At 40.6% G+C, this 18,755-nt stretch overlaps 1 protein-coding gene across 2 annotated transcripts in view; it reads right to left on the bottom strand.

Annotated features, from left to right (window-relative positions):
• taok2a (TAO kinase 2a) overlaps positions 1 to 4,021 on the bottom strand; it is a 44,171-nt gene extending 40,150 nt beyond the window's left edge. For both annotated transcript variants that reach the window (XM_061981515.1, XM_061981517.1), the window contains exon 1: positions 3,589 to 4,021. The gene's annotated coding sequence lies outside the window, so the exon portion shown is untranslated. The remainder of the gene's footprint in view (positions 1 to 3,588) is intronic.
• Between the last annotated feature and the right edge of the window lie 14,734 nt (positions 4,022 to 18,755).

Below are 18,755 nucleotides of genomic sequence, written 5' to 3'. Positions count from 1 at the left end.
TTGATCATATTACGCCTATACTGGCTCACCTGCACTGGCTTCCTGTACACTTAAGATGTGACTTTAAGGTTTTACTACTTACGTATAAAATACTACACGGTCTAGCTCCATCCTATCTTGTTGATTGTATTGTACCATATGTCTCGGCAAAAAATCTGCGTTCAAAGAACTCCGGCTTATTAGTGATTCCCAGAGCCCAAAAAAAGTCTGCGGGCTATAGAGCGTTTTCTATTCGAGCTCCAGTACTCTGGAATGCCCTCCCGATAACAGTTAGAGATGCTACCTCAGTAGAAGCATTTAAATCCCATCTTAAAACTCATTTGTATATTCTAGCCTTTAAATAGACCCCCCTTTTAGACCAGTTGATCTGCCGTTTCTTTTCTGCTCTGCCCCCCTCTCCTTCGTGGAGGGGGGGAGGGGGGCAGGTTCGGTGGCCACGGATGAAGCGCTGGCTGTCCAAAGTCGGGACCCGGGGTGGACCACTCGTCTGTGCATCGGTTGGGGACGTCTCTGCGCTGCTGACCAGTCTCCGCTCGGGAAGGTCTCCTGCTGGCCCCACTATGGACTGGACTCTCACTATTATGTTAAATCCACTATGGACTGGACTCTCACAATGCTAGATCCACTCGACGTCCATTGCACCGGTCGCTCACTTTTGTGAGGATTATGTGAGCGTCCAGTCGGTCGCCATCCCAGTGAGAGTAGAAATATTACAGTAAATGTTTGTTTTATTCTAGTTTGTTTTATTCTAGTTTGTTATGTTTAATTTGTATGTTTAGCACCTAGCAATGCTGCTGATGCTATAGTGTTTCAATAAAGCCTCATCCGTTCAGCACTCGGCTTCTAAAACTTATTGCTCATCCTCCTTGTGTTCGGGCTCAAAAATATAAGGTTCTGGGTCATAATTTTTCCCAAAGTGATCGTTGTCGGCTCTCACAAAGTCTACTTGATTAGCTGGGGAAGGGATCTGTGGTTTGTCCCTCGACCTCACGGATCACGTGACTGGCTTGCTCATTAACTCTCAAAATGGTTTGGGAATTTCCGTGAGATTTATACTATTTTGATCATATCTTGCAAACTTTGTAAGTCTTTTGGTGTCATAAATCAGATATACAGTCGTGGTCAAAAGTTTACATACACTTTTAAAGAACATAATGTTATGGCTGACATGAAATAATTTTCACACCTCTTATTTTTTTGTGATAGAGTGATTGGAGCACATACTTATTGGTCACAAAAAACTTTCATGAAGTTTGGTTCTTTTATGAATTTATTATGGGTCTACTGGAAATGTGACCAAATCTGCTGGGTCAAAAGTATACATACAGCAATGTTAATATTTGGGTACATGATGCTGGGTATTGTGGCCAAACAGGTACAATTTTGTTTCATCTGACATCACATGGACAAAGATAAGATAAGATCTGTGGTCAGATGAAACAAAAATTGAGCTGTTTGGCTACAATACCAAGCAATATGCTTGGAGGAGAAAAGGCAAGGCCTTTAATCCCAGGAACACCATCCCATCGGTCAAGCATAGTGGTGGTAACATTATGCTCTGGGCTGCCTGTTTTGCTGCCAATGGAACTGGTGCTTTACAGAGAGTAAATGGGATAATGAAAAAGAAGGATTACCTCCAGATTCTTCAGGACAACCTAAAATCATCAGCCAGGAGGTTGGGTCTTGGTCGCAGTTGGGTGTTCCAACAGGACAATGACTCCAAACACACGTCAAAAGTGGTAAAGGAATGGCTAAATCAGGCTAGAATTAAGGTTTTAGAATGGCCTTCCCAAAGTCCTGACTTAAATGTGTGGACAATGCTGAAGAAACAAGTCCATGTCAGAAAACCAACAAATTTAGCTGAACTGCACCAATTTAGTCAAGAGGAGTGGTCAAAAATTCAACCAGATGCTGGTTAGAAGATTGTGGATGGCTACCAAAAGCGCCTTATTACAGTGAAACTTGCCAAGGGAAATGTAACCAAATATAAACATTGCTGTATGTATACTTTTGACCCAGCAGATTTGGTCACATTTTCAATAGACCCATAATAAAATAACCAAGCTTGAATTAATGTTTTTTGTGACCAACAAGTATGTGCTTCAATCACTCTATCACAAAAAAACAAAAATTGTCGAAATTATTGGAAACTCAAGACAGCCATGACATCATGTTCTTTACAAGTGTATGTAAACTTTTGACCACAACTGTATATGATAATAGCTTCAATATAGAGTCAACTTGTTTTTCCATTATACTGGTACATTCCTCAAAATTGACGGGAGCCATATTGGTTTTGATAATTAAAAAAATATAAAAATGGCCCCCGCATGCTCTAATTTTTCAGTGTGCAGCTTCAGTGAAAAAAGTTTGGACACCTCTGCTCTAAAACATAGAAATCAAAATAGAAACAAAGACACACTATTCGTTTGTTCTTAGCCATTCAGTGTTGCATGACATGTGATTAGTCAGTGATGCCGAATGAGCATCACATGACTCAGGAACACATTTGGATAATGGAAGCTGACAACTCCACACACTACTAGTAGACTGACAGCTGTGACTTATTTTTAACTTTCATATATGAAACGCATCTGTCAATTCTCTGACTGCTTGGGTCTGGGGATTTGTTTTTAGGCGGGGGGGGGATTGTGCAATTTTGTCGATGACGTCAAAAGTGACCAATTTGTCTGCATCATGTCATTGGTTTCCTTCCATTGAAGCAGAACGTGTGAACAATAACAATATATGACAAAAGCGAATATAAATAGATGATTGTTGCAAAACTATCATTGAACTCCTCCCTAAGTGGAGGAGTTCAAGTACCTCGGAGTCTTGTTCACGAGTGAGGGAAGAGTGGATCGTGAGATCGACAGGCGCATCGGTGCGGCGTCTTCAGTAATGCGGACGCTGAATCGATCCGTTGTGGTGAAGAAGGAGTTGATCCGGAAGGCAAAGCTCTCAATTTATCGGTCAATCTACATTCCCATCCTCACCTATGGTCATGAGCTTTGGGTTATGACTGAAAGGACAAGATCACGGGTACAAGCGGCCGAAATGAGCTTCCTCCGCCGGGTGGCAGGGCTCTCCCTTAGAGATAGGGTGAGGAGCTCGGTCATCCGGGTGGAGCTCAAAGTAAAGCCGCTGCTCCTCCACATCGAGAGGAGCCAGATGAGAAGGTTCGGGCATCTGGTCAGGATGCCACCCGAACACCTCCCTAGGGCGGTGTTTCGGGCACGTCCGACCGGTAGGAGGCCACGGGGAAGACCCAGGACATGTTGGGAAGACTATGTCTCCTGGCTGGCCTGGGAATGCCTCAGGATCTCCCGGGAGGAGCTGGACGAAGTGGCTGGGGAGAGGGAAGTCTGGGCTTCCCTGCTTAGGCTGCTGCCTCCGCGACCCGACCTCGGATAAGCGGAAGAAGATGGATGGATGGATGATTGTTGCAAAACTGATGGAGATACCTTGTCTTATTCGGCTCTACCTTCGCGAAGTGCGGACTGACGTGTCAACAACATCCTGATGTAATCATACAATTGTCTTTAGAAAACATTTAGACGCTAAATGGCTAAAAGTAGCTTTACTTACCGCGGCTTATTGTGGTTCCGCTCTGGAACGAAAAACCAGCGCGAGCAGTCCAGCTAACGGGCGAGTGTCCTCATTGCAGCAGCAAATCAACACGGCGTTTGCTCATCTTCACCACAATACCTCCAATGAAATTGACCGGACTGTGCTTCAGAAAAGGCCCGCCGGTCGCTCCTGACTCGCCCGTTAGCTCCGCTCTCCTCTCCGCTGCTAACATCCGATACACTGCTAGCTTTAGCCCTGCTAGCTTGCAACGTTAGCGCCTGTGCGGGGTGTGGCTGGTGTTTGGCCACGAAGCTCCAACTCTGGGTCTAATGTCCCATCGATGATCGGATAATTATCCTTTAAAACTTTATTTCAAACATAAGCCCAATTTTTCTCTTGGCCTTGATTCAGCCACCGTTTTTGTTCAAGATGGCACAGACAGATGGGGCGGGACTCCGGTGCAAGCCGGAAAACTATTTTCTCTACTTCCGGTAAGACTTCCACTTCAAAAAATAAAAAACCGAAAACTACGTTTAGTTTTTCAAAATAAGATAGTTTAAAGCATTCATACTCATAAAGGATGTCTTGATCATCCATCCATCCATTTTCTACCGCTTGTCCCTTTTGGGGTTGTGGGGGGTGCTGGAGCCTATCTCAGCTGCATTCGGGCGGAAGGCGGGCTACACCCTGGGAAAGTCGCCACCTCATCACAGGGCCAACACAGATAGACAGACAACATTCACACTCACATTCACACACTAGGGCCAATTTAGTGTTGCCAATAAACCTATCCCCAGGTGCATATTTTTGGCGGTGGGAGGAAGCCGGAGTACCCGGAGGGAACCCATCATGTCAACTTTCTTCACAAACACCGGTTTATTTTTGTTATTCAAACTATTTCCTTTACTTCCGGTAAGACTTCCACTTTAAAAAATTAAAACCGAAAATTACGTTTAGTATTTCAAAATAAGATAGTTTAAAGCATTCATACTCATATATTATGGGCCGTTATTTTTGGCAGTAACTAGCCTAACGCATTATTTTTTATATTCAGTAACTCTGTTACCGTTACTACATGATGCGTTACTGCGTTATTTTACTTTATTTTTTATGTAGTATCGGCCAGAAACAGAAGATCTGAGTGTGTTTTATTGGAGAGTTGCAATGTCGTCCTTCTGATTCTTCCTGTGTCACAAGAGGCGCGCTCTGTGTGTGTGTGGGGGGGGGGGGGGGGGGGGGGGGCCGAGTTTCTTAACATGGAGATATTCTCACTACTTTTCTTTTGTCGAGCACAGAGAAAACAACATTTTAGTTCAATGTAAGTTGTGTCTTCGATCAAAGATCCTATCTACTGCCCAAAACAGCAATTCAAATCTGCTGAAACAGAGGTATCCTAGTGGGCCAGGCCAATCTTTCCTTATCTATAAACTAAAACTGGGGAAATGCGTAGTGGTCTGGGCTTCAGTACAGTGTTGATCTCCTAAAGACATGATTTTATTTCACAATTCCTGGAGAGAAAAAATGCCTGGTTAGGCTTTGTGTATGTCATGTGTGCCTTCCTTAGGTGAAGCCAGGTTTAAAGCTATGTTGTTATTATGCTGTTTGTTATTTATGTATATTATGTTGCAGCTATTTAAAATAGTTGTTTTCAATTTGTTCCGGCATGAAATAAATTGGCCCTTTGAAACATATCTTTGTGTATGTGTGTTGTATGTAGACCACATGGCTTAGCAAAGTTCAATGATGCAAATGCATGTCAAGTTGCTCAACAGATTGTATTATTCTCCAGTGCAATAACAGTATTGAAATGAAGGCTAAAAGGGCATTAATGGGAGCCTTAAAAATAAAAAGAAGAAAAAAAGAAGTAACTAAATAGTTACTGTTCACAGTAACGCATTACTTTTTGGTGTAAGTAACTGAGTTAGTAACTGAGTTACTTTTGAAATAAAGTAACTAGTAACTGTAACTAGTTACTGGTTTTCAGTAATCAACCCAACACTGATTATGGGTTGTTGATGTCAAATTTATTCACAAACACTGATTTATTTTTGTTATTCAAACTATTTCCTCTACGTCCGGTAAGACTTCTGCTTCAAAAAATAAAAAACGAAAACTACGTTAAGTTTTTCAAAATACTCAGTTGCCTAGTGGTTAGAGTGTGAGTTCAATAGTCATACCAAAGACTATAAAAATGGGACCCATTACCTCCCTGCTTGGCACTCAGCATCAAGGGTTGGAATTGGGGGTTAAATCACCAAAAATGATTCCCGGGTGCGGCACCGCTGCTGCCCACTGCTCCCCTCACCTCCTAGGGGGTGAACAAGGGGATGGATCAAATGCAGAGGACACATTTCACCACACCTAGTGTGTGTGTGACAATCATTGGTACTTTAACTTTAACTTTAAAAGCATTCATACTCATAAAGGATGTCTTGATCATGTCAACTTTATTCACAAACACCGGTTTACTTTTGTTATTCAAACTATTTCCTGTACTTCCGTTAAGACTTCCAAAAAATAAAAACCGAAAACTATCCATTCATCCATCCATTTTCTACCGCTTATTCCCTTCGGGGTCATGGGGGGCGCTGGAGCCTATCTCAGCTACAATCGGGCGGAAGGCGGGGTACACCCTGGACAAGTCGCCACCTCATCACAGGGCCAACACAGATAGACAGACAACATTCACACTCACATTCACACAACCGAAAACTATGTTTAGTTTTTCAAAATAAGATAGTTTAAAGCAGGGGTCGGGAACCTTTTTGGCTGAGAGAGCCATGAAAGCCAAATATTTTTAAAATGTATTTCCGTGAGAGCCATATAATATTTTTTTTAACACTGAATACAACTAAATGCGTGCATTTTTAAGTAAGACCAACATTTTTAGAGAATAATAAGTCTCTCATTTTTTTAATAACATTGTTATTCGGAAGCTAACCAATAATAAATAAAATACTTCTTACCATTAATGCGACTTCTTGAACAGGTGCGGTAGAAAACGGATGGATGGATTAAAATGCATGAGAATGTTTTATATTTTGAATGTTATTTTTAACACTGTGATTACCAGCGGAATTATTCAGTACTTATCCTGTTAAGTAATGTCAGCTAAGATTTATCTGAGAGCCAGGTGCAGTCATCAAAAGAGCCACATCTGGCTCTAGAGCCATAGGTTCCCTACCCCTGGTTTAAAGCATTCATACTCATAAGTTATGTCTTGATCATGTCAACTTTATTCACAAACACTGATTTATTTTTGTTAGTCAAACTATTTCCTCTACTCCCGGTAAAACTTCCATTTCAAAAAAAAAATTGAAAACTATGTTTAGTTTTTCAAAATAAGATAGTTTAAAGCAGTTATTTTTAACCAGTGTGCCGCGGCACACTAGTGTGCCGTGAGAGATCGTCAGCTGTGCCGTGGGAAATTATTTAATATCTCCTAATTAACCATTGTCGGGTGTCTGTGCTATAATAAAGTGCGGCAGATAATGTAATACTCTTCTATTTCAGTAGGTGGCAGCAGAGGGCGATAAATACCTGTAAAGACAATTGAGTTAGCGCTGCGCAACACATGACAGTGACAGTTTGGGATCGCAGCAAGAGGAGGCGAGCAAGTGACAGTTTTGATTGATTGATTGAGACTTTTATTAGTAGATTGCACAGTGAAGTACATATTCTGTACAATTGACCACTAAATGGTAACACCCGAATAAGTTTTTCAACTTGTTGATTCATGATACAGATATATACTATCAGATATATACTAGGCTCTGCGATGAGGTGGCGACTTGTCCAGGGTGTACCCCGCCTTCCGCCCGATTGTAGCTGAGATAGGCTCCAGCGCCCCCCATGACCCCGAAGGGAATAAGCGGTAGAAAATGGATGGATGGATGGATATATACTATCATCATAATACAGTCATCACACAAGATAATCATCAGAGTATATACATTGAATTATTTACATGATTTACAATCCGGGTTGTGGGATGTGGAGGGGGGGGGGGGTGGATGCAACTGCGGAACAGGGTCCTGGACAAAATTCTGACCCAGATGAAGGCCCTAGTATGAGTGGTCGACAAAATAAAAAAGACAAGACGGTAATCTCGAGGCAATACAGCGAAAGCTATCTTTCATTTGGATTTACTGTCACCGGGGATGTGACAGCACCGACTCCGCAATGCTTGGTGTGTGGTGAGTGCTATCTAATAGCGCCATGGTGCCAAGCAAGCTTAAACTCCATCTCCAAACGAAACACCCTTCCGTTCAAAACAAGCCGATGGACTATTGTGTACGCTTTCGTACAAACAATGAGAAACAGGCAACTTTTCTTAGAAAAAACACAAAGGTAAACGAGAGAGCCCTCAAAGCTAGCTACCTTGTTGCTGAACTCGTAGCTAAATCAAAAAAGTCCCACACTGTGGCAGAAACATTAATACTGCGAGCTTGTAAAGCCATTGTAAATTAGATGCTCAGGCCCAGGTTTCACACTAGGTGAGTATAAATACATTTAGAACGTATATTATTAACTATATGTATTATATACTGTGTTAGAGTGTAATTTTGTGTCATTTTGGTTGGTGGCGTGCCGCAGGATTTTGTAAATGTAAAAAGTGTGCCGCGGCTAAAAAAAGGTTGAAAATCACTGGTTTAAAGCATTCATACTCATAAATAATGGGTTGTTGATGTCAACTTTATTCACAACCACTGATTTATTTTTGTTATTCAAACTATTTCCTCTACTTCCGGTAAGTCTTCCACTTAAAAAAATAAAAACCGAAAACTACGTCTAGTTTTTCTAAATAAGATAGTTTAAAGCAGGGGTCACCAACCTTTTTGAAACCAAGAGCTACTTCATGGGTACTGATTAATGCGAAGGGCTACCAGTTTGATACACACTTAAATAAATTGCCAGAAATAGCCAATTTGCTCAATTTACCTTTAACTCTATGTTATTATTAATAATTAATGATATTTATCTTTGTGGAAACACTGATCATCTTAATGATTTCTCACAATAAATGTATATTGAAACAAATAAATATCAATATGCAACACTTTATTTTTATATTTTCTCTAAGTGCACATTTTTCAAATTGAACATTTTCAAATGATCACTTCTAAGACATCCATCCATCCATCCATTTTCTACCGCTTATTCCCTTTTGGGGTCGCGGGGGGCGCTGGAGCCTATCTCAGCTACAATCGGGCGGAAGGCGGGGTACACCCTGGACAAGTCGCCACCTCATCGCAGGGCCAACGCAGATAGACAGACAACATTCACACTCACATCCACACACTAGGGCCAATTCAGTGTTGCCAATCAACTTATCCCCAGGTGCATGTCTTTGGAGGTGGGAGGAAGCCGGAGTACCCGGAGGGAACCCACGCAGTCACGGGGAGGACATGCAAACTCCACACAGAAAGATCCCGAGCCCGGGATTGAACCCAAGACTACTCAGGACCTTCGTATTGTGAGGCAGATGCACTAACCCCTCTGCCACCGTGAAGCCCACTTCTAAGACAGTCTTGTGAAATCACAATATCCCATTTTAACTAGCTAGCGACTAACATTTTTTAACAAATCATGAATTACTTTGCATCATGTTTGTACAAATAATAATTCATGTAAAATACAAAAGTCAACCCTCAAATTTTGAAATAAATCATGTCACACTTTGAACTGGACACCAAATCTGTTATCTGTTTCTTTGTCAGTTAGTGGGAAGCCTGGCATTGCATGCTGTTAACTAGTGTGTTGTACTCTGGTTCGTAACTTGACACTGCAACTCTGAGTGAGTCTTGCAGATGTGCATCAGTGAGGCGTGTTCTGTGTTTGTTCTTGATGAAGTTCATGTCAGAAAAGGCTGATTCACAAAGATAAGTTGAACCAAACAGGCTTACAACCTTCATAGCTGCTGCGCATACACCGCTGTACTTTTCTGTGTCAACAAGGCACCAGAGATTTGGTGCAGTCTGGTGGGCTTTGAGGTGGAGGTCATTTTGCAGTGTTACAATTTCAATCTCCACCTGTTCAGCATCCAGGCTGAATGTTGCACATAATTGCTCAGCAATTCATGATATGTCCACGTTCATGAAAGGATTAGAAATGAGCGACACACATGGTTCAAGCTGACCCAGGTCACAAAACCTGTTCTCAAACTCTTGCCCAACTCTGTTTATGACCTGAGAGTACTTTTCTGCAACTTTGTCAATCATCAATCAATCTTTATTTATATAGCCCTAAATCACAAGTGTCTCAAAGGGCTGCACAAGCCACAACGACATCCTCGGTACAAAGCCCACATAAGGGCAAGGAAAAACTCACCCCAGTGGGACGTCGATGTGAATGACTATGAGAAACCTTGAAGAGGACAGCATATGTGGGTAACCCCCCCCCCTCTAGGGGAGACCGAAAGCAATGGATGTCGAGTGGGTCTGACATAATATTGTAAGAGTCCAGTCCATAGTGGATCCAACATAATAGTAGGAGTCCAGTCCATAGTGGGGCCAGCAGGACACCATCCCAAGCTGAGACGGGTCAGCAGCGCAGAGATGTTCCCAGCCGATGCACAGGCGAGCGGTCCACCCCGGGTCCCGACTCTGGACAGCCAGCACTTCATCCATGGCCACCGGACCTGTGCCCCCCCCCCCCCCCCCCCTCAAGGAAAAGGGGAGCAGAGGAGAAAAGAAAAGAAACGGCAGATCAACTGGTCCAACAGGGGGGCTATTTAAAGGCTAGAGTATACAAATGAGTTTTAAGATGGGACTTAAATGCTTCTACTGAGGTAGCATCTCTAATTGTTACCGGGAGGGCATTCCATAGTACTGGAGCCCGAATAGAAAACGCTCTATAGCCCGCAGACTTTTTTTGGGCTCTGGGAATCACTAATAAGCCGGAGTTCTTTGAACGCAAATTTCTTGCCGGGACATATGGTACAATGCAATCGACAAGATAGGACGGAGCTAGACCGTGTAGTATTTTATACGTAAGTAGTAAAACCTTAAAGTCACATCTTAAGTGCACAGGAAGCCAGTGCAGGTGAGCCAGTATAGGCGTAATATGATCAAACTTTCTTGTTCTTGTCAAAAGTCTAGCAGCCGCATTTTGTACCAATTGTAATCTTTTAATGCTAGACATAGGGAGGCCCGAAAATAATACGTTACAGTAGTCGAGACGAGACGTAACGAACGCATGAATAATGATCTCAGCGTCGCTAGTGGACAAAATGGAACGAATTTTAGCGATATTACGGAGATGAAAGAAGGCCGTTTTAGTAACACTCTTAATGTGTGACTCAAAGGAGAGAGTTGGGTTGAAAATAATACCCAGATTCTTTACTGATTCGCCTTGTGTAATTGTTTGGTTGTCAAATGTTAAGGTGGTATTATTAAATAAATGTCGGTGTTTAGCAGGACCGATAATCAGCATTTCCGTCAAAAGCCTCAGATTCTACAGATTTTCTAGATTTGCCAGAATAATTTTTTTGAATTTTAATCATAATAAGTTTGAAGAAATATTTCACAAATATTCTTCATATATTCCAAAAAACAGAAGCTAAAATGAAGAATTAAATTAAAAATGTATTTATTATTTAAATTGTCAGGAAAGAAGAGGAAGGAATTTAAAAGGTAAAAAGGTATACCGGTATGTGTTTAAAAACCCTAAAATCATTTCTAAGGTTGTATTTTTTCTCTAAATTTGTCTTTCTGAAAGTTATAAGAAGCAAAGTAAAAAAATAAATGAATTTATTTAAACAAGTGAAGACCAAGTCTTTAAAATATTTTCTTGGATTTTCAAATACTATTTGAGTTTTGTCTCTCTTAGAATTAAAAATGTCGAGCAAAGCAAGACCAGATAGCTAGTAAATAAATAAAATTTTAAAAATAGAGGCAGCTCACTGGTAAGTGCTGCTATTTGAGCTATTTTTAGAACAGGCCAGCGGGCTACTCATCTGGTCCTTACGGGCTACCTGGTGCCCGCGGGCACCGCGTTGGTGACCCCTGGTTTAAAGCATTCATACTCATACATTATGTCTTGATCATGTCAATTTTATTCACAAACACTGATTTATTTTTGTTATTCAAACTATTTCCTCTAATTCTGGTAAGACTTCCACTTCAAAAAATAAAACTATGTTTAGTTTTAAAATAAGATAGTTTAAAGCATTCATACTCATAAGTTATGTGTTGGTCATGTCAACTTTATTCACAAACACTGATTTAATTTTGGTTATTCAAACTATTTCCTATACTTCCGGTAAAACTTCCACTTTAAAAAAAAAAAAATCAAAAACTACGTTTAGTTTTTCAAAATAAGATAGTTGAAAGCATTCATACTCAAAAATGAGGTCTTGATCATCCATCCATTTTCTACCGCTTATCCGTTTTGGGGTCGCGGGGGGTGCTGGAGCCTATCTCAGCTGCAATCGGGTGGAAGGCGGTGTACACCCTGGACAAGTCGCCACCTCATCGCAGGGCCAACACAGATAGACAGACAACATTCACACTCACATTCACACACTATGGCCAATTTAGTGTTGCCAATCAACCTATCCCCAGGTGCATGTCTTTGGAGGTGGGAGGAAGCCGGAGTACCCGGAGGGAACCCACGCAGTCACGGGGACAAAATGCAAACTCCACACAGAAAGATCCCGAGCGCAGGATTGAACCCAGGACCTTCGTATTGTGAGGCAGACGCACTAACCCCTGTTCCACCGTGCTGCCTATGTCTTGATCATGCAACTTTATTCACAAACACTGATTTATTTTTGTTAGTCAAATTCTTTCATCTACTTCTGGTAAGACTTCCACTTCAAAAAATAAAAACCGAAAACTACGTTTAGTTTTTCTAAATAAGATAGGTTAAAGCATTCATACTCATAAATTATGTCTTGATCATGTCAACTTTATTCACAAACACTGATTTATTTTTGTTATTCAAACTGTTTCCTCTACTTCCGGTAAGACTTCCACTTCAAAAAATAAAAACCGAAAACTATGTTTAGCTTTTCAAAATAAGATCATTTGAAGCATTCATACTCATGAATTATGTATTGATCATGTCAACTTTATTCACAAACACTGATTTATTTTTGTTATTCAAACTAAACACATAAATTACATCACACTGCTGCGTGCATTTGGCAATTTCGTGGTTTCTGTTGCTGCTTTGCGGTGCTTTTTCGGGAACTTGTGGATCTGCCTCATGGGGAGCCATGGCCATGTTTGCGCTGGAGATCGGCTGCAAACATGGGACCCAGGAGATGCGGCCTTAGCGTTGAGCGTCGGGATGGACGAGCTTCGCTGAGCCCTGGCGATTCTCGCTCATTTCACGGATTGCACATTGGCTGAGAGCTAGTGAGCAGCCTAGGACAGCTGCCTCCTTATCTCCATTGCAGCGGTGGCTTGTGCCCGCTCAGATCAAGGTGGTTTGCAATGTGCGTCAATTTTTTCTGTGTTGTGGGGTTTTATTATTGTACTAAATGAAGAGCACACAGGTTGATGACAGACTTCATATTTCCCGAAAGTGCCTCGACTTCGAAATTCCTGTGTCTTACAGTGTTGGGACTAACACGTTACAAAGTAACGCGTTACTGTAACGTGTTACTGTAACGCCGTTAGTTTCGGCGGTAACTAGTAATCTAACGCGTTGTTTTCTATATTCAGTAACTCAGTTACCGTTACTACATGATGCGTTACTGCGTTATTTTACGTTATTTTTTATGTAGTATCGGCTAGAAACAGAAGATCTGAGTGTGTTTTATTGGAGCGCTGCAGTGTCGTCCTTCTGAATGTTCTTGTGTCACAAGCCGGAGGCGCGCTGTGTGTGTGTGTGTCTGGGTGTGGGTGTGGGCAGTGCCGGCCCAAGCCTCCATGGGGCCCTAAGCAAAATTTGATTTTGGGGCCCTCTATTTCTGCCAATAATATTGATTGTTGATCATTCACACACCTACTATAAACTCATTGCGGCTCTGGCAGTGTTGTTTACATTATCCTATTGTCAGCCTGGCATGTCTTTACAAATGACATGTCATTTATAAAGATATGGGGGTGGCCCAGTTAAGAACATAAATAATACCAATGAATGAACGAATGATGTCCAGAGTGCCACATATGGTTCCTAATCTTAAAATGTAGAAAACATTCAGCTACAAGAGTGGCCTGGGGTTGAACAGTCCCAAGTGATAAAGCTTTGTATTTACAGTAAAAGTGTCATCTTGTCTCATCAGTCTTGTACATATTAGTCTTTAATTACTAGTTTACATTTTTAGTTAATTGTTCATATTTAATGTTTACTTTGTACAAAGTGAGCGCAGTCTACTGAAGTTAAATTCATCAATAGTTTTCCCCTTTGAAAGACGCAAGGGAAATTCCTTCCATTTCACCATGTTGCTACAATGATCTTCACTGTTTTCATGCTGTTTCAGCAGTGCACCTATGTTGACCCAATCCCGCTGTCCCTCGGCTGCCAGTTTTAAGGACTTTTTGGAAAATAATTTGCAGCAAAAGCAATAGACTGCATCTTTACTTCTTGAATAAGTCAGCCAGCTACGCTTGACTTTTTCCCCATTGACTAGCTGTCTGTAGGTATAATGATAATGAAAACTTCGGCCATCATGCCGTTTGGGGAATGAAAAGTTCTCCTTAATAGATAGTGGTCCTCTGATCACCTGCTCAGTCCTGTCTGAATCTGAGAGGAAAGATATGGCGTCACATTAGTGCCAAAAATCCAAGCGCATAAAAACTGTTATCGCACGCTGATTCTCCACTTTGTGCGCGCGCGACACCCTTTTGCATGCGCGTGGTGTCTTTTTGCGCGCGCGTGGTGTCTTTTTGCGCGCGCGCGGTGCCTTTCTGGGCGCGCGCGGTGCCTTTCTGCGCGCGCGCCGTCTCGGTCTGTGCGATCTCTGTGTACTCCTGGCATCTCTCCTCGCGCTGTCATTTTTTTTGTGGCACTTTGGGGGCAGGTATGCTTAGACAGCCCCTCCTTTCTGATTGGCTCTGAGCATTTTTCATATGACCAATCATTCTCCAGCGTAGCAACGTTGTAGCCATCTTACCTCGGACAGCTAGCCTCAATCATTACATTGATGTCAAAGCAAGTTATGGTAATTTAATTAGTACATGTACCAATTAAATTACCATAACTTGCTCGATTTTCGACCAATTTACAAACGGTTTGCCTTGTTACAAATCTTATTACATGTAGATATGACATAGGATGCTGCACCTGTTGAAATTACCTCTTTCGCTATAAAAAAAAAAAAGACTTAATTGTGCAACATAGTTGTGTAGGGTCAGTGATAGTCAGTTCTCTGATTATTTTAAACTGTTTCAGAATACATTATTAAAAGGCTATTTTTAACATTTTAAAAACAAAATTCAAAGATTATTTCATTAATTTTATGGCTGAATCAAAAGAAATTCCATAAATTAGAAAACAATGTTCAAGAAGAAGTGAAAACTTTGCGCCTATAACAATCTTGATACATATTGACGATGACCCGCCCTGCTATACTTCTGATTGGCTCTGAGCATTTCGCCTGACCAATCAGAAAGAAGGGGCCGTCTAAGCATACCCGCCCCCAAAGTGCCAAAACGAAACATGCCAACGCACAGACCGAGACGGCGCGCGCGCAAAAAGGCACCACACGCGCGCAAAAGGGTGTCGCGCGCGCGCACGAAGTGGAGAATCAGCGCGCGATAACAGTTTTTATGTGCTCGGATTTTTGGCACTAATGTGACGCCATAGCAGGCGGCAAACGTCACAGGTGCAGCAGAGGCAGCTTTACATTTAAAGAGAGGCAGGAAGAATCACTAGGCCTAGATCAGCAGCAGCACTCTGTTGACCTAAAATTGTGTTTTTGTACAATAATATATCTTTGATCATTTAGAAATCATCAGTCAGACTCGTACATGCAAAAAATTAAAAATAAGATTTTTTTGTTAATTGCTTTTGGGGGCCCCCTGGTGGCCGCGGGGCCCTAAGCAAGCGCTTAGTACGCTTATGCCTTGGGCCGGCTCTGGGTGTGGGAGTGGGAAGGAGAGGGGAGGGGACGGGGGGCAGGGCCGGCCCGTGGCATAGGCCGTATAGGCAAATGCTAAGGGCGCCGTCCATCAGGGGGCGCCATGCCAGTGCCACAAATGTTGGAGGGGAAAAAAAAAAAAAAGTTGTTACTATTATTTCTAAATACAAAAAATAATCTCACGTTAATTAAAATGCAAAGTAAAGCCTATTTAATAGAAATATTATTAGTTACAACATTATCCCCCCCCCCCAGTACTGAAATGAAGGCTAAAGGGCATTAATGGGAGCTTTAAAAAAAAAAAAAAGAAGGGGAAAAAAAGTAACTAAATAGTTACTTTTCACAGTAACGCATTACTTTTTGGTGTAAGTAACTGAGTTAGTAACTGAGTTACTTTTGAAATAAAGTAACTAGTAACTGTAAGTAGTTACTAGTTTTCAGTAACTAAACCAACACTGGTGTCTTATTTCTCAACGTGCCAAATTCTTTCATCTACTTCAACACACTCAATCAATCAATCAATCAATCTTTATTTATATAGCCCTAAATCACAAGTGTCTCAAAGGGCTGCACAAGCCACAACGACATCCTCGGTACAAAGCCCACACAAAATATTACATCTAAAAATCATCCAAAAATATAGCCGACGGTAAGTTTGCATCTCTTTACTTATAGTTTAAGATACATTGTTCAGGAGAAAACTTGAAGGAAGTGTTGAGGAAAATAGAGGTTGAGTTGCTTCTGCTAAAAAAATGGTTTGATATTAATAAGTTATCATTAAATGATAAGAAAACTAAATGTATGGTGTTTAGTGGTGCAAGGACAAATTGTGAAGCAAAATTTAAAATAAATCAAGTCGAAAGTGATGGAGTATATGAAACTAAGTTCTTGGAAATAATAATTGATCATAAATTATGTTGGAAACCGCAAATTGAATATATAAAGGGAAAAAAATCCAAATCCATTGCTACTCTTTTTAAAGTAAGACACATGCTGAACAAGAAATGTCTGCATATGTTATGTTATTCTTTTATTTTTCCATATCTAACATATTGTGTTGAAGTTTGGGGAAACAAACATAGACCCAATAAATAAACTTTAAAAAAGGGTAATTAGAATAATACACAAAGCGTGCTACTATGAACCTACCAATCCATTGTTCATAAGTTCTAATGTGTTAAAATTTTCAAATATTGTGTTTTTAAAAACAATGGAAATTGTGTTTCGAGTAAAGAACAACAGCCCTCCAGCTTGTATTCTTAGGTTATTTAAATTAAGAGGAGAAAACTATAATTTACGGAGATATTGATTTTTGAAATATTTAATGTAAGAATGAATATAAAATACAAATGTATTTCATTTTTAGGAGTTAAATGGTGGAACAAGCTCAGTGATGAGTTGAAGACATTAAGGTTTAAGAAAGCCTTGAAGGGTGAAATAATAGAAAATTATAAAATATAGCAACGATTACTTTCATCCCATTGATTTTTTGAACGTTGATGTTCCAGGCAATCTAATTTTCAGTGAATAGTATAGGATAGGCAAATATAAGCCTTGTCTTCAGCCTATTCCTTTTTTGGTCATTCTTTTTCTTTTTGTGTGTGTATTTGTATGATTGTTACTATGTATAATCTGTGCTGTTAAAATGATCACACAAAATGGTTGATTATATGACCGAAATAAACTAATTTAATTTCATTTTCATTTCATGTTTATATACATATCTGTCCTTATCATCCTGAAATATGAAGTCAATCTGAGCCTTGAAACATTGTTTTTCTGCTAGCTAAAACTATATGTCTGAGGCCGCCGCCATGAAAATCCCCAAAAATTGTGAAACATTTCATCCAGAAAAACTCCACTATGGTCAGATGGTATCATAATAATACACAATTATTCACTCTAAATGGCGTTTTATGATGTTTTAAAGCATTCACCGTTTGTATTCAAAACCGTATGCTTATGGTCTTTTCTAGGTTCCATCCATCCATTTCTACCGCTTATTCCCTTCGGGGTCGCGGGGGGCCCTGGAGCCTATCTCAGCTACAATCGGGCGGAAGGCAGGGTACACCCTGGACAAGTCGCCACCTCATCACAGGGCCAACACAGATAGACAGACAGCATTCACACACTAGGGCCAATTTAGTGTTGCCAATTAACCTATCCCCAGGTGCATGTCTTTGGAGGTGCAAGGAAGCCGGAGTACCCGGAGGGAACCCACGCAGTCACGGGGAGAACATACAAACTCCACACAGAAAGATCCCGAGGCCGGGATTGAACTCACGACCACTCAGCACCTTCGTATTGTGAGGCAGACGCACTAACCCTTCTTCCACCGTGCTGCCCCTTTTCTAGGTTAATAAACTAAATGAAATAATAATAAAATAATCACGTTTTTTTCTCTCACTTCTTTAGGTTACTGAACTAATCCAATTGCTTTTTATGAATTACATTTATGACAAATAACAAGGGAGCAATGATGTTTTGAGGTTAATTTTCCAATATATAGGTCATACATTTCTCTATTGTCTTCATGGATAATTCAAGACAAAACATTTGACTGATTCTTTAACTTCAAAAATCCTTAGCTCCCTTAATAATTGGCCTATTACAATGGTGCAAGTACCATTGGACATTTTTTCCAAGGTATTTAAAATGGTATCAATTGCTTTGAGATATTTTGCATTTGAATGCGTCACATGTGGCGCGTGACATTTGATTTGGCTTTTACCTGATATTAATTATTTTATTGAAGTCATTTGTGTTTTACTTTTTATCCTATTAGTTATGCAAGATTTTATTTATTTATTTGTATTTATTTATTTACTGGATATATATATATATATATATATATATATATATATATATATATATATATATATATATATATATATATATATATATATATACAGTCGCGATCAGAAGTTTACATACATTTGTAAAGAACATAATGTCATGGCTGTCTTGAGTTTCCAATACTTTCTACAACTCTTATTTTTATTTTATTTTATTTATTTATAAAAAATTTTGCAGCACTTACTCTTCCGGGACGCTACAAAATACACCCCGCTACCACCAAACCCCCCCCCCCCCCCCCCCCCCCCCCCCCCACACACACACACACCTTGTAGCGTCCCGGAAGAGTTAGTGCTGC

Source organism: Nerophis lumbriciformis, linkage group LG24 (genome assembly GCF_033978685.3).
Source record: "Nerophis lumbriciformis linkage group LG24, RoL_Nlum_v2.1, whole genome shotgun sequence".
NCBI lineage: Eukaryota > Metazoa > Chordata > Actinopteri > Syngnathiformes > Syngnathidae > Nerophis > Nerophis lumbriciformis.
Note: the sequence above shows the minus strand (reverse complement) of the source record. Positions and strands in the feature narration are given on the sequence as shown.